This window comes from Mus caroli, chromosome 10 (assembly GCF_900094665.2).
Source record: "Mus caroli chromosome 10, CAROLI_EIJ_v1.1, whole genome shotgun sequence".
NCBI classification, from domain to species: Eukaryota; Metazoa; Chordata; class Mammalia; order Rodentia; family Muridae; genus Mus; species Mus caroli.
In genome coordinates, this window is record NC_034579.1 from 69,108,526 (window position 1) to 69,124,063 (window position 15,538).

General features: G+C 45.6%; 1 protein-coding gene across 1 annotated transcript in view; it reads left to right on the forward strand.

Annotated features, from left to right (window-relative positions):
- Window positions 1–15,538, forward strand: part of Bcr (BCR activator of RhoGEF and GTPase) — a 124,024-nt gene that overhangs the window by 19,397 nt on the left and 89,089 nt on the right. The gene's annotated exons all lie outside the window — the stretch shown is intronic.

Genomic DNA, 15,538 nt, shown 5'->3' on the forward strand with positions numbered 1-15,538 from the left:
TTTTTTTTTTTTAAGTCTTAATGGCACAGTTTAGTTGGGTTCACTTGCCCATTATCTGTCTAGGCTGAAGGCATTCTCATCTAGGGGTTGGGGTCTTCCAAGCTCAGTCAAGATGTTGCCAGGATTCAGTTCCTAGTGGTGTTAGGACCGAGGCCTTAGTTTTCTTGCTGGCTGGGGGTGGGGTGGGGTGGGGGGTTAGAAGGCTTCATGAGCAGTTTTGTACAGGGCTGTTTGTTTTCCTTTTCCCAGTGAGTCTATGTATTTGGGAATGTTCTTATGAGTGACTTTACTTCATAGCCAGTGTTTCAGAATCTTTTCTACCTTTGGGAATTTAGACCCCATGTACATCTTTAAAAAGGTGGTGGTGGTGGTGGCACACGCCTTTACTCCTAGCACTTGGAGGCAGAGGCAGGTGGATCTCTATGAGTTCCAGTCTAACCTGGTCTACAGAGTGAGTTCCAGGACGGCCAGGACTACCCAGAGAAACCCTGTCTTGGGGGAGGGGGTACTGGGAGGGGGCAGAGGGCGTGGGCATGTACAAGAGGAACTAGGTTTACTCTTTTTATTTTGATCTGACATAGTGGCACATGCTAGCCTCAGCTTCTGGTAGGCAGATGCAGACAACTCAGGAGTTCAAGACCAGTCTAGACTACATGAGACCGTCTCAAAGAAATTGGGTAGGGCTGGGAGAACCTGAGACAATATTAGCAGAAGATATTAGCAAAAAGATGCTTCTCCGTTGAGTTGAATGATGCTCAACCTTAGGTGTATAGCAATATGTTATTAGGAGTCTTTTCTTTTCACTGTGTTCCTTTAGAGAATAATAGTAGTGGTCAGTAGTAGGTTTTCCTACCACAGGGCCCATGAACTATCTAGGCTCAGGTTCTTGGCCACTTTAGCAATGCCTGTATGGCTTACATCTCATGGAGTGAGAATTTTAAAAATTTAAAATTAAAAAAAGGTATTGGTTATTCCCATAATATTTGTGCCACTATTGTACCCTTTTGCAGGAAGGTCTCCGGTAGGTCACAGGGTTTGTAGCCAAGTGAAATAGATGTTACTTTTCTCCTCCTGTATAGCCTGCAGAGAACCCCCCAACATCTCGAGTGTTAGTCAGTAAGGGTGAAGCTTCTAGTTGGACACCAGCTTGATTTTTTTTTCATGTTTGATGATATAAGTGAGTGGTGTCTTCAGCATTAGGACCTTATAAACAGGTTATGGAGAGTAGCCAGTAGTCCTGCCAATAGCCTGTGATGTCGGGGGTGGGGGTGGGGTGGGGGACCTAGGGAATCTATAAGAGCCCCTTGCCAATGATTCAGCAAGATGTAACCCTGAAGTGTTTGCTTGGTGGCATAAGATACCTTGTTAGGACTCCGTCGCCCCCATTATGTGGTGAGTCCATTTAAGTTCCTTTCATATTCCTTTCAAATTCATTTCATATTCATATATTTTAGGAAGCTTCTACAGTAGTGGGTTTCCATATGGCTTTTTTTTTGTTGTTGTTTGCTTTTTCTAGACAGGGTCTCACTATTTAGCTCATTATGTAGACTAGGCTGTCCTCGACTCACAGTGATCTGCTGACCTCTGCCTCCTGAGTGCTGGAACTAAAGGTATACGCTACTATGCCCGGCTCCGTAAGGCTTCCCCAAAGCCCTTTAGTGTCAATCATCCCCTCTTCATAGTTCCTCCTTTATCCTGCCTTCCCATCTGCTCCCCATAGATTCCTATTCTACTTTCTCCCTTACCTCTTCATAACAATACACTATTTTTCCTTCCTTGGAAGATCTCCTCTTCCTGACCTCTATCCCTTACCTAACCCCTGTGGGTCTTCAGAGTGAAATGCCCATAGCTAAAGATTAAAACCTAATGCCTATAGATAGAGGAAACAGGCAATATGAGTCTTTTGGGGTCTGAGTTACCTCGCTCAGGATGATTGCCGCTAGCTCCACCCATTTACCTGTAAATCTCAAAAATTTTCCCAATAGCTGAATAATGCTCCATTGTGTAAATGTACTCCATTTTCATTATCTGTCTATCAGTTGATGGACAGCTACATTGTTTCCACTGTCTGGCTTTTATGAATAGATCAGCAATGAGCGTGGATACAAATGTCTTTCTAGTAAGATGTCAACCCCAAATGTAGCAGGGGCCTCAACTCAAGACCAGGTACACTGAATCTGATAGAAGATAAAATGGAGACTAACCCTGAACTCACCAGCACAGGAAAAGACTTTCTGAACAGGACATGAATAACATAGGCACTCAGACCAACAGCTAGTAAATGGGACCTCATGAAGCTAAAAAGCAAAAAGATAGCATAATTTGAGCAAAGTGGCAGTCTACAGAACAGAAAGGAAAAAAATCTTACCAATTACACATCTGCTAGAAGGTTAGTATCTGGAATATATAAAGAACTAAAAAATATGAACATCAAGAAAACAAACAACCCAAATTAAAGACAAATGGTGTCTAGAACTAAATAGGGAGTTCTCTAAAGACAAAAGACAACTCCAAGAAATACATAAAGAAATGTCCAGCACCCTCAGCCAGAGAAATGCAAATCAACCCTGCTCTGGGATTTCATCTTAGCCCTGCCGGAACTGCCAAGATCAATAAAACAGATGACAGCATATGCCGGCGAGGGGTAAATTATCCTATGTTGTGGATTCTTTGATAACTCTCAGATTAGCCATTCCTCAGGGATTCTGAGACAGGCTAGAGCTATGAGATCTATTTGTAATGCGTGCTCCCTGAAGTCATGACCAAAGTTCTCTGTCAGAGGCATGGCCTTTGGTAGGGAGAGAGTTTACTTGATTAGCATGATAATTGTAGTTTATGCTCTGGGCTTGATTGTAGCTGCATCTGAAAAAGTAGTTCATCTTCTCTCAGGTGCATCAGACAATGGATCCTTTCTAGTTGATATGGGTGTTCATCATGGCCTGGAGGGTTTCTGCTCAGCTCTAATCTAAGCTCTGGGGGAGTTGAATGTCAATGGAGAAAAGTGACCATACAAAGGAAGAGAAACGTCTGTGATAGAGTGGGCTACCCAAAGGATAAGGATGCTGTTGGGTTTGCCAGGGCAACCCCTCCCAATCTTTTGCAGGAGGACTTGTAACTACCTACCAGACTGTCCTGTGTTCAGCCAGCCTGGGGACAGGCATATGTGGCAAGGCCATGCTTGGAAAGAGGACTACCTGGGAGAATGGCTTAGAAAAGAGAGATGGACACATTTTCTACACTGACCAGTTGTCCATCCCATGGTAGGTGTATCAGTCAGGGTTCTCTTGTGTCATGGAACTTATGGAATCTCTCTCTATATTGAGGGAATTTGTTGTGATGACTTACAGTCTGTAATCCAATTAAGCCAACAATGATCAGTTGTGAATGGGAAGTCCAAGAACATAGTAGTTACTCAGTCCCACGAGGCTAGTTGTTTCAGCTGGTCTTCTGTAGAACTAGGTTCTAACGGATGTGCTGGCAAGTAAATGCAAGCAGGTGAAGAAGAAGGAATCTTCCAGCAAAAGGTATAGTCCAGATTAAAGGTGTGTACCACCATGCCTGGATCTGGGACTTGCTTTGTCCCAGGATGACCTTGAACTCAGAGATCTCCTTGCCTCAGTCTCCTGGGATTAATGGTGTGTACTACCTTGCCTGGGCCTAAGCTTTTTGTGGCCACTATGGCCTCAAGATCTCTGTGCCAAGATCCAGCTCAGAAACTTGTGTCTTCCAGTCACAAGATCTGGATCACAGGGTGTGCCCTCCAATTCTGGATTGTAGTTCATTCCAGATACAGTGAAGTTGACAACCAAGAATAGCCATTACAGTATGAGTCCAGCTTACTGCTTGATCACCTCTGTGCCGAGAGCCAGCAGTGGAGAAGTTTAGTATTTGAGCTGATGGTGTGTAGAGTTGAGGCTCACTTGTTTTCCTCTCTGATGCCCCCCTTAGCGGTGGCATTAGCTGCTGTCGTGACCAGTCATTTACACTTCACGGGTCTCTGACTTCTCATGTGCAAACGAAGAAGCTAAACAGTAGCATTTTCAAGATCCAGTTGGTTTTGTGATTACAAATACAATTAGGTTTCTCTGAGTTCCTAGCAAATCACGGGGAATCCCCAGTTGGCAGCTGCCTTTCACTAGTCTTTCTGCAAGACCCCATTTGTGTCTAGGTTGATGCAGTATCTTAGTCGGGGACCCATGACAGGCTAGGGAGCGAATGAGACACGATATGCAGATCTAAAGGGAACTAGATTGTTCTTCGCTGCCTGATCGTCTTCCATACCTGCCCACTGGCCATACAGATATGACCTGGAACAGGTAAATGGCAAAGAGCAAAAGCCCAGGTAGCTGGAGGCTAGGCTACCAATGTGGGAATGGGGAGAGGATGTTGTGGGGGCTGCTTGCTTGGGTGGTAACTAACGATGTCTGGTCAGCAGAGTGACATCTGCAGTTTGCTCAGTCGGAGCACTGAATGGCACGTGCTTGTGCTAAAGCCAAGACTGAGATAACTCACCTGTATTTCTGGCCAGTCTATCTGTGCACAGTAGGCACTTTGAGCCTTTGCCACTGGTGTCTCGCTGCCCCACAGTCTATTCACCTAGTGCAAGTCCCCACCTGGGGTGGACACCCAACTGTGCTATAGTGGAAGTTCCCTGTTGGCTTCCTGCTAAACTTTCAATGAGGATTCTTTGCCAGGTGGAGGAGCAGTGTCTTATGCCTGAGCTGGCCAAGCCTGGAGATGGATGGGCTGGGTGGTCTGGAGGGTAAGAGGACAGGGCTGAGGCAGAGCTTCATGCTCCTGTTTGGCATGGTTGTCTTGGTGGGAGCCTACATTTTCCTCTAGAATCTTCCACGTGATGACCTTGACTTAGGGTGCATTTTGACCCTCCCCATTCTATCTGGCTATCTCGTAGACCCCTCCCTTTACTGGAACTTTGTGCTTGGGTTTGGTTTTGTGCCTTCGGATCTAAGCTCACTGCATTCCTGCAGGTAGATAGTGTCTAAGGAGAGCCACAGCACAGCAAGCACAAGTGCAAGTACAGAGCCTGGACTTCAACTGGAATGTTTGTTACTCTTTGCTCTATAGCATTGGGATTGGCTGACCTTTTCTTAAAGAGCTAGACAACTAATTTAGTTCTTGTGTCTGAGAGATAAGATGTAGACCACCCTTAAGGTACTTATAAAACCACGTGAAATGTAATGATTTCAAAATATGAGCACCATTTCTTAGGCCTTGGGCAGCCCAAAGATAGGCACAGTGGTTGGTTGGCCTGTGAGCTTCCAACCCCCATTGTTTTGTAGCTTCCTAATTGTTGTTGGTTATGAAATAGGTGACAGTATGGTGTGTAGGTGTCCCCATATGTTCAGGAGTTTGCATGTGTTTCCCCCATGGGACCTGAGTGGCAGATACGGTTGATTTCCTATCCGATGGGGTCTCTTCCCACAAGGAAGTGGCTAGGCATGATACAGCTGGGAGGGAAGATGGTTTCATGGTTCCACCTCCTTTCCTTCCTTGTCTCGCTGCTTCTCAGAACCAACACTCATCTCCTGAAACAAGTCTGGTCATGAGTCACAGAAGATGAATAAGAGCAGGCACAGACATTGCTGATAAATGTCTACAGATGCCGTGTTCTTACTAGTTTGAAATTCTTCATAATAAGTTTAGAAAATAGTTATTAATCAAAGGTATGAAAAACCTCTGCATTGATAACATGAATTTTGGAAAAGTAGTGATAATGTTTGAGCCAATTTGCATCCATACAACAGCCCAGTCATCCATTTCCTACCAATCATTATCATCACCCATCATCTATCCATCCATTTCCATCTATCTTCTGTCCATCTATCCATCTATCATCTATCCGTCATCTATCCATCCATTATCTATCCATCTATTATCTGCCCATCCATCATCTATCCATCCATCTTCTGTCCATCTATCCATCTGTCCATCTATCCATCAATCCATCATATATCCATCTATTATCTGCCCACCCATCATCTATCCATCTCTCCAGCCAACCGTAATGTATCCATCTGCCCATCCATCCATTCATCCATTGTCTATTCATCCAAGGTTATCCGATAGGCCAACACGAGTGGATTGTAAGAAGAGTCATATAGGTTATGAAGTTCTCTGTCTGTGCAAGGGTACAGACACGCACATAAAAATATAAGAGTTTTTGTTTGATTGGTTGGCTTGATTGGTTTGGGGTTTTTGTTGGTGATATTTTGAGTTTTGTGGGGTGGGTTTGATGGTGCTGAGAGTAGAACCCTGGACTTTGTGCATGTTAAGTGTATATTGTACGACTGAGCTACATTCACACCCTTGTTGTATTTATTATTTATTTGTTAATTTATTTGCTCATTCAATGTGTTTTTGAATATGCATGTGAGCATATATATGGACATTCACATGCAGAACCCAAAGGGCAACTTGAAGGAGTCATTCTCTCCAACATGTGGCTCCTGGGGATTGAACTTACGTTGTTGAGTTTAATTAGCAGCAAGCGCCTTTACCCACTGAGCTATCTCATTCCTACCCTCACCTTAATCATTTTAAAACACCAGGTTTAGGACCTGATAAGCTGAATACATCCCACTGGAAAGTGTAAATTATATATCTAGCTTACCAAAATCATGGCCTAGCCTACTTTAAACATGCTCAGGATGCATTAGCCTACAGTTAAGCAAAACCATTGGACACACGAAAGTACGGCGGAGTATCTCATGTAATTTTATTGAATAGAATGGTTCTTTAAAAAGGATATTTTCACACCATTGTACAATAAAAAATAGGGAGCCTGTCTTAGTTACTTTCCTGTTGCTATTATGTAACACCCTGTGATCAAGGCAACTTATAAAAGAAAGCATTTATTTGAGGGCTTGCTTACAGCTTCAGAGGATGAGACCATCACAATTATGGCAGGGAGAGTGGTTGCAGACAGGCAGGCACCGTGCTGAAGCTGTAGCTGAGAGCTTACCTGTTGAGACGGCAGTCGTGAAACAGAATGAGAACACTCGATGGGGATTGCATGGGCTTTTGAAACCTCATAATACATCCTAAGTGGCACACCTCCTCCAACCAGAGCACGCCTTTTAATCCTTCCCAAGTAGTTCCACCAACCGTGGGACAAGCATTCGAATACACGAGCCTATGGGGATCATTCCCACTTGCACAACCACAGAGTCAAAGCATAGTGTGTTGGAGACCATGTGTCTGCAATGGTTGGGATTAAATATATTCCAATTACGCATCCATCACCTCTTTACCTTGTAAACTGGACCCTAGGCCAGGCTGGCTTGTTTGACTTACTACAGTGTTCTCAAAGTTCATCCATGTTATAGCCTGTATCAGGACTCCCTGCCTTCTGAAGACCGAATCACACTTTCTGTATGTGCATATCACATTTTTATTGTCCATCCCTCTGCTGATAGACGTCGCTGTCACCTTTAGCTGTTGGTGAGCACACAAATTTTAAAGGTTCAAGCATATGCTCTACCACTGAGCTACAGTGCAAGCCTGAGTTTCTTGAGATATGTATGTTGTGTACTGTGTGTGTGTCTGTGTGTGTGGTGTGTGCTAATTGTTTTTAATTCTGTTATGTTTCTATGTGTGGATATACATGTGAACCTGAATACAGGTTCCGAGAGAGGCCAGAAATGGTGGAGCCCCTGGAGCTGGAGTTACAGGCAGGTGGATGTTGCCTGATGTAATTGGTGAGATTCGAACTCAGGTCTCAGGAAGAGCAATACATGCTCTTAACTGTTTAGCCATCTTTCCAGCCTCGTGATATTTATATTTTTACCCTTTCCTTCCTGCTTTTCTTTTAAGGTATTTCTATTCATACAAATTGCATTTTGTGTTTGGAAAAAGAAAGTTGGTGTTGTGGTTTTTAAATATTGTATATGTAGTAAATTACCTTTTTTTAAAACAAAACAAAAACAAAACCAAATTCAATTGTAGGAGTGTTAGCACACACCTCCAGTCCCAGCCCTCGGAAGGCTTGGAAGGTAGAGGCAGGAAGATTCGTTATTACCAATCAGGGTTAGATAAAACCCTGAATCAAAATTTTAAAAAGTCACTAAAGTCTTGAAAGATACAGGTGTGATTTGCAATTTTGTGTACCTATGTAACTTATAAAAATTAAAAGTTACTTTATCACAGAATTCTGTAGCCACTACCACTAAAATCAAGACACATACCCAAGCTGTCACCAGAAGCTTCTATTCCGTATGTCCCTTGTAGGCGTCTCTCCACCTGCAGCCTGCTATAGTCACTCATTGGCTTTTTCACCATGTTCTTTGCATTTGGTTCCAGTATCATATAAATGGAGTCCTGCAGCGAGTAGCTTGTTGGCTCTGACCTCCTTCACTTGATAGCCATCTAAGACATGTGACTTGATAGTGCTGTGGCAGTTGCAAGCTGCGTGCACTGTTCCAGCCAGACGGTACCTGGACCACAGTGTGAGCCGTTTGATCGTAAGTCAGTTGCTTGTCTGCTGACGTTTGGAGATGTGAGGGAGACAGCTGGTATTGTGTCCAATGCTAGGCAGGTGCCAGTCTCTAGAGGGACATGGACTTCCTATGTAGTGAGTGCTCTGATTTGAACAGCTTTTAAGCTTGGGCAAAGCTACCTTAGAGCGAGCGACCTATAAGAATCTCCCTTTTCTGACTGAGTTTGGACTCGTGAAATCAGCCATCTTGGAGAAAATGAAGCTGACTCCTCAGCCTGTTGACAGTGTCCCTGCGGACACTCAGAGTTTTCGGCCTGGCCATCTTTGGTGAGAATGTCCAAATTTGTGCCTTCCAGAGATAGCTAGATTGCTAGCCAGGCTATGGGTTAGTAATGATACTGATTCGTGTTCCTGAGCTTTGGGGTTCCTCAGTGGGGCTCCGTACAGAAAGCAGAAGCCAAGCTAAAAAGCAAGAGAACCCCTTCCCCAAGAACTGTCTGAGACCCTTCAAGGGTAAGATACTCTTTTTTTTTTTTTTTTTTGAGACAGGGTTTTTCTGTGTAGCCCTAGCTGTCCTGGAACTCACTCTGTAGACCAGGCTGGCCTTAAACTCAGAAATCCGCCTACCTCTGCCTCCCAAGCGCTGCGATTAAAGGCATGTGCCACACTGCCCGGCAAGGTACTCTTTTTTTAAGTACACTTTATATCCCAATCTCTGCTCCACTCTGGTTCCCCCACCTCCCCCATAGTCCCTCTCCCCATTTCCCCCTCCATTTAATCTCTGAGAGGGTGGAGGCCCCCGGGTATACCCCCCTCCATACCTCCAGCACATTAAATCTCTGCAAGGCAAGGTGCATCCTCTCCCACTGAGGCCAAACAAGGCTACCCACTTAGGAGAACGAACATATTCTACAGACAGGCAATAGCTTTAGGGACAGCTCCTGCGCCAGTTGTTGGGGGACCCACACAGAGATTGAGCTGCACATCTGCTACATATGTGTTGGGGAGGGGGCTAGGTCCAGCATTTATGTGTTCTTTGGTTGGTGGTTCAGTCTCTTAGAGCCCCCAAGGGCCCAGGTTAGTTGATTCTGTTGGTCTTCCTGTGGAGTTCCAATCCTTCCTCAACTCTTCCATCAGAGACGCTGTTCAGTGTTTGGCTGTGGACATCTGTATCTCAGTCAGCTGCTGGGTAGAGTCTCTCAGAGAACACTTATGCTAGGCTCCTGTTGGCAAGCATAACAGAGTGTCAGGGATTGGTGCTTACCCATGGGGTGGGTCTCAAGTTGGGCCAGTTATGGGTTGGCCATTCCCTCAGTCTCTGCTCCCTCTCCTGTGCCTGCGTTTCTTGTAGACAGGATAAAATTTAGATAGAAAGTTTTATGAGTGGGTTGGTGTCCCTATTGCTCCACTAGGGTTCCTGCCTGGCTACAGGAAGTGGCCTCCTCAGCTTCCATACCCCCACTGCTATGAGTCTCAGCAAAGGTTACCCCCATTGATTCCTGGGAGCCTCCCCATCCTAGGTCTTTGGCATGTCCTCAAGATGCCCCCTAGCCCCCCACCCCCACCAGCTGCAGATTTCCATTTATTCTCTTGGCCCTCTGCCCCTTCTCCTGTCTCTCCCAAGACTGATCTTGAATCCCACCCCAACACCCATTCCTCTCCCCATCCTCTTTCCCACCCACCCTCCATCATCTGCCTTCTATGATTATTTTATTCTCCCTTCTAAGTGAGATTCAAGCGTTCTGGCTTGGGCCTTCCTTCTTGTTTAGCTTCTTTGGTTCTGTGGAGTGTAGTGTGGGAATCCGGTACTTTATGGCTAATATCCACTTATCAGTGAGTACATACCACTCATGTCCCTTTGGATCTGGGTTACCTTGCTCAGAATAATATTCCCAAGTTGCATCCGTTTGCCTGCAAAGTCATGATGCCCTTGTTTGTAATGGCTGAGTTGTATTCCATTGTGGGAATGAGCCATGTTTTCTGTATCCATTCTTCAGTTGAGGGACATCTGGGTTGTTTCCAGTTCCAAGCTATTATGAATAAAGCTGCTGTGAATAGTTGAGCAAGTGTCCCTCTGGGGGTTAGCTACTCTTACCTAGCTTACCACTGAGAGGGAAGGAAACACTTAAGAGATGTGTCATTGCAAAGAGTCTATTTTAAATATTATTGAAGTTTGTGGGGGGAAAAGCCCAGGTTCTGAAGATGCTGTGGTTCTCCTTGCTCAGGAGTTTGCTTTTCTGCCCTTGTGTCAGGGAAGGCCTGCCTTTTTTCAGCTGTCTTTTTGTCTTCCCGGCCAACTCCCAGACTTGCTGCATACGCTCTTTAGTGATGAGCGCTGACTGTGGGGATGCTGTTTTGAAGCCTGGCACCTCATGTCACTGCATCTCTTAGGTGGAGTTAGCCAGGCAGGGAACTTGGCACACCTTCCTTTCAGGGCAAAGAAATGGAGCTGTTCCTGGAAACGACCAGTTATCTTTGGCAGATGCTAGGGGAAAGAATGGCTCAGGCCGGTGTTTGTGTCTGTGTTGTCCCTGCCTGGGTTGGAAAGGCGTTTAGTGAGACGAGGCTCTGGGCCTGCCACAGAACTTTATTTACTTACAGTATTTTTTCTTTTAAAATTGATAGGACATACATCCAATGAAATTGCCATTTGAGCATTTTTGAGGGGTGGTACTTAAGATTGAACTTAGGGCTTGACACACCGTAGGTAACATTGTTTCACTAAAGAACCTCCTTAGTTTTGTGTCCTTTCCTTGTAGACATGGTGTCTCACTAAACTGACCAGGCCGGCCCTGAGCTTTTTATCCTCTCTCCCTTAGTTTTCTGTTAACTCAAGTTATAGGCTTGAACCTTTTTAAAAATTCTATCCATCCATCCATCCATCCATTGAATGGAGGAAGGGAAGAGCGTTGTGTGCAGTCATGTGGAGGTCAGAGGGTACCTTGTGATAACCGAGGGCCTTTTATGGTTAGAACAAATAACTGTAAGTCTAGGAGAAAAGCTAAGCTGGAGGACGTATCAGCTGTCCTCTGGGCATGAGGGACTTTCCTTTTCAGTCCACCACAGCAGCCAGACTGACAGCGCAGCAAGCGTGAAGTGAAAGTCAAGGTCCCCACGTGTAGCTCCCAGAATCCAGGACACCTCCACTAGGAAGCCAGGGGCAGTCTCCACTCGGATCTCACCTTCCTACTGAGTCACAGCACCCTCATCCAGTGTCTTAGCTGGGTGGGGTTAGGATTGAACTCTACTTCCGATGGATGGAATGTCAAAGACAAAACAAGACATGGACCCAGTGTCCTTAAAGAAGTCAGCTTTATTGACCTGAATGAACACAGCTCTTGCAACCCTTGCTTGTCTCTCTGTCTCCCCACCCCCCAGACCCCTTCTCTCTCTCTCTGGTTTTCTTGGAGACAAAAGTTTCTTTGTATATCTCTAGCCTTGAACTCAGAGCTCTACCTGCCTCTGCCCCCCTGCCCCTCTGCCCCTCTGTCTCTGCAATAGTGGGATTAAAGGTGTATGCCACCACCACCTGGTGCCCAATCTTGTATCTTCAAATGCTAGGAAAATTGTTCTTGTACAAAACTGGTTAAAGGACGTAGCTTCCTAGTGGCTAGGTGATACCACCCCAGGAAGATTCCCTCCACCTTATTAAATACTGTCTATTCACTGTGGTTGAACAAGTTGGGGCTGAATTAGCGTGGGCAGAACAGGATCTCATGTTCTCGGAGATGCGGCCATAAATCGTCTTAGAGGAAACTGGAGGAGGGCATTGTGCCGTGCACTTACGTGGAGGTCAGTGGCCTCTCTCGTAACATTATTTAAAGAACACAGTTCAGTGATGTGAAGTGCGTACGCCACCCATCACCGCCATCCACTTTGATAACTTTTCCGTCATTTCATCCTGGCAGCCAGCCATCTACCTTCCAGCTCTGTGAATTTGTGTATTCTAGTGAGCAGTGTATAGTCTTGTGATTAGAATAACAAAGTGCACGTGCGTGTCTTATTTGATGTGATGTCCTCCAGGTTTTATCAGTGCGTCATGGGTCAGAATTTCCTTTCTTTGTAAGACTGGGTCACACTCCCTTGTACGTGTATGCCCTGTTTTGTCTGCCCATCCATCCGCTGGTGGACGTTGGGATTTCCTTTTCTGTTAGTGATTGGTAGGCATGATTTGACTTGCGACCTCTCTCACACAGTTTCTGCATGAGTGCCCCGGGCGGGCAACATTTAGCTGCCTGCCTATTGGCGGAGAAGGGAACTCTCTCTTTAACTCACTGCAGTGAGCACAGCTTTCTGGAATGCAGCAGGTCTCTGATAAAGAGGGTTGCGCATCCATGGACATGGGGAAGGAATCCTGGCTGCTCACCCCATCCCTGTCTCCTGCCCACTTCTATGCCAGATGGTCTTGAGTGAGCTATTTGCTTTTTTGTTTGTTTGTTTGTTCGTTCTGTTTTGGATTTTGTTTTGTTTTTCATTTTTTTCAAGATGAGTTTTCTCAATATGGTCCTGGCTGTCCTAGAACTTGCTTTGTAGACCAGGCTGGCCTCAAACTCAGAGATCCACCTGCCTCTGCCTCCTGAGTGCTGGGATAGTTAGCTATTTGTGACAGATGGTAATCCTAAAACAAGGTTGAGGGGTGAGAAAAGAGATGGTGCTGTGTGAACCCATTGGCCAATGGCAGTAGGTGTAAAACGGAGTTGCTTATCTTTGGCAAATCAGTATGAAGCCAGAGTGGAGGTAGGCCAAGGACCTGGTACAGCTATGGCACTTTGCTTCAGATGTAGAGCAAGGTAGGTGGGGTTGGACTTGTCTTCCATGGAACATCCTAGCGTGGTAGATCCTAGTCCTGGAGTGGGGTGGGGGTGGGGGCAGGCTACAATTCTGCTGAGTCAGCAGGATTTGGAGTCAAGCATAGAAGCTGCTTTCAGAGGGCAGATTCACAAAGAAAGACCAAGGAGTATTAGAATCACGCAGACTACCCACACTCCAGAGATTTCATTTTCCCTCTAAGCCTGGGTCGGGTTTTAGAATTACCACATCCCTTTTAATGTAGCCATATTTGGGTAATCTAGCTGAGATGATATTCAGGGAGTTTAACTGGAAAATGTCAAAATTTTGTTCTCTGTCTACTTTGAGTACTGGGGAGGAGGACCTGGGCATCTGGGGTGTCACCATGGGTAGGTGTTCCACTATCTATGCATAACCCATGGGTAGGTACTCCACCATCTATACATAGCCTATGGGTAGGAGTTCTTCAGTCTGCATATCCCATGGGTAGGTGCTCTTCAGTCCATATATCCCATGGGTAGGTGCTCTACTGTCTGTGCATATCCCATGGGTAGGTGCTCTACTGTCTGTGTATATTCCATTGGCAGGTGTTCTTTAGTCCATATATCCCATGGGTAGGTGCTCTACTGTCTGTGCATATCCCATGGGTAGATACTCTACTGTCTGTGCATATCCCATGGGTAAGGTGCTCTACTGTCTGTGCATATCCCATGGGTAGATACTCTACTGTCTGTGCATATCCCATTGGCAGGTGTTCTTTAGTCCATGTATCCCATGGGTGGGTGCTCTTTAGTCTGCATATCTCATGGGTAGGTGCTCTACTGTCTGTGTATATCCCATTGGCAGGTGTTCTTTAGTCCATGTATCCCACGGGTGGGTGCTCTTTAGTCTGCATATCCCATGGGTAGATACTCTTCTGTCTGTGCATATCCCATTGGCAGGTGTTCTTTAGTCCATGTATCCCATGGGTGGGTGCTCTTTAGTCTGTATATCTCATGGGTAGGTGCTCCATCCACATCCTAATGTCCTCAGTAAGCCTTGGCAGCAGCTGTGGCTGCAAATGGGACTCAGTTTCAGAGCACCTTCCCTACAGGTCTGCAAAACCAAGTTTATTCACAGCTCCCTTTTCATCATGCCACGAGGGCATCTTTCTCTCTGAATTCCGTGCCTACGTTGTTTAAGAGTTACCATGTTTATAACCTCAGATGCCTAAAGAAATCTGACTTTTATCCTTCCCCCACCTTGAGTGCACTTCCTTTCTGTTATTATATGTTTGCTGTATTCATAACATTGGAAAACTGGAACCAAGCATCTTGCAATAGGAAAGGGATTAAAGGAGCTTGCCCGTTTCCAACGGTGATGACGGCAGTTATATAACATCATGGAACAAGCTCCCAAATGGAGAAGGTGAGAAGCAGAGTTCTGTTAGATGAGAATCTGCTGTTGCCTGCTGTATAATGGCAATCCCAAAATTTAGAGGCGCAAGTTGATCTCTCTTGATTCTGGGCTAGCCGGTGGTTTGCCCGTCTGAGCCATGTGGTCTTTCTTAGCTACAAGCTGCTTGGGTATGGGTTGAAGCTAGTACCTTCAGCGTTCTAACCCCCTGCAATGTGGCCTGGGTGGGTATGCTGGGAGGAAGGCATCTCTCTCGTCTGGATTGTTCATCATTTTGCAGCTGAGCCTGAGCTTCCTCACATCCTCATGAAAGTGGGAGCTACAGAGACATGATGTCAGGGCTGTGGAGCCCATACCTTGTTATTCCTGCTACATTTTGGTGGCTATTGTGGGTTCCAAGTCCACTGCAGACCCAAGGAGGCAGAGAGCAGGAGTCTACCTCATAGTGAGAACAGGAAGGTCATATTGTCAAGGGATGGAACACAACAGGCAGGAGTCCTGGGGCCAGGGTTATTCTCTGTCCCAGAGTTTTATTAGTTAGTCCAAGGTCATATGAGTACTGGAAGGATTGTGAGCAAGCAAACCCAGACCATTGGTTAAGGGGTGAGTGGGATTGTGGATGTCTTATTTGGGGTTTGCTACTTCCATATTGAAGTGATGGTTCTAAAATAAAGTTTATTGGCTGGGGTATAGACCATTGATAGAACCTGTGCCTAGCATAAAGGAGGTTCTGAGTTTGTCCGCAGTCTTACAGTAAATAAATAATAAAACCAGTGTGATGATACAGGCATGTAATCCCAGCAGTCAGGATGGTGACCCAGGAAAATCATGTGTGCAAGGCCAGCCTGGACTATATGATGAGACTGTGTGTGTGTGTNTNTGTGTGTGTGTGTNTANANA